We start from the raw sequence: 1304 nt of genomic DNA on the forward strand, positions 1-1304 counted from the left end.
GTATATATTCCATACTTTCTTCATCCATTCTTCCATTGAAGGGCATCTAGGTTGTTTCCAGGTTCTGGCTATTATAAACGAGAGCCTTCACAGCTGCCCTTCCTTCATCCTGGGAATTCAGTCTCCTAAGCCAGACACCCACGAGCTTACATTCTCCTTGCTTTTCTCCTCACTGTGTTCTCCTAGGAATCCTATGGCCATCTGGTCAGTCGCCTGGGTATGGCAGTCTCTTCTCTTTCCTAGCTGGCTATCTGCTCTCTGAGAATGCCCCCCCCCTCTCATCAGGGCTGGGGACCCTGCTGGTCTGGTATCCCAATATCTTAGCATAGCACTAACCTCTCATTAGAAGCATGCCCTTGATGAGGAAGAATGCGCCCTCTCCATGTGTTGTCTCCAGCTGTCACTGGAGAAGGTCCTGTCCCCAAGCTCCCTGGAAGGTTTTGGAGGGTTATGTACTTGAAGGCCATGTCTTTGACTTTAGATGTGTGTCTACCTCTGGATCTCCTTCTCCTTGTTGAATGGCTCTTGGGACTGGCACACGGATGGCTAAGCCCCTCCGAATTCTACAGATCCTAGATTTTAGCTAGGAGTAAAGTAACCTGAGAAACTTTCCGTGGGTCAGCCCCTTTCCATCAATTCAGGAAGGCTATCCAGGGAAAGGGGCTGCTTGTGGACAAGGGCCAGTCATCATCTCCTTGGACCTTTCCCACTTCCTGTAGAGCTAGGACTAGGTCAGTCCTGCAGACTTGTCTTAAAGAAACTGTGATTACCCATTTTAGGTCAAGACTAATGTCTTCTGAGAAGTTAAGAGAGAACCCTCAACCTCAAAAGGTAAGAAAGCAACAAAGAGAGAGGGCATTTGGAAACCACACAAAGTGTCACTTGCCAGAATACAAATTCACTGGCTTCCAAAATGTCACTAGCATACAAATCCACTTCTTCTGCACCAGGCTTGCAAACGTAGCCAAGCCTTTTGGGCCAAGCGGTCACTTAGGTGTGCCTAACAAACAGGCTCCTCTTCCCTCTTTCCTTTCCTCCCTACTCTCACACTGAGGACTGAGCCCAGAGCTTCGAGTAAGCTAGGCAAGTATATCCCTAGCCCTACTGTTTTGTTTTGTTTTTGAGATAGTGTCTCAATATGTATCTCTGACTGGCCTGGAACTCACTGTGTAGACCAGGCTGGCCTCAAACGCACAGAGGTCTGCCTGCCTCTGCCCTCAGAGTGCTGGGATTAAAGGTACACAAACCATGCCAAGCTCTACTTTTATTTATTTTTTTTAAATATTTATTTATTTATTTATTTA

Source organism: Microtus ochrogaster, linkage group LG8, assembly GCF_000317375.1.
Source record: "Microtus ochrogaster isolate Prairie Vole_2 linkage group LG8, MicOch1.0, whole genome shotgun sequence".
NCBI lineage: Eukaryota > Metazoa > Chordata > Mammalia > Rodentia > Cricetidae > Microtus > Microtus ochrogaster.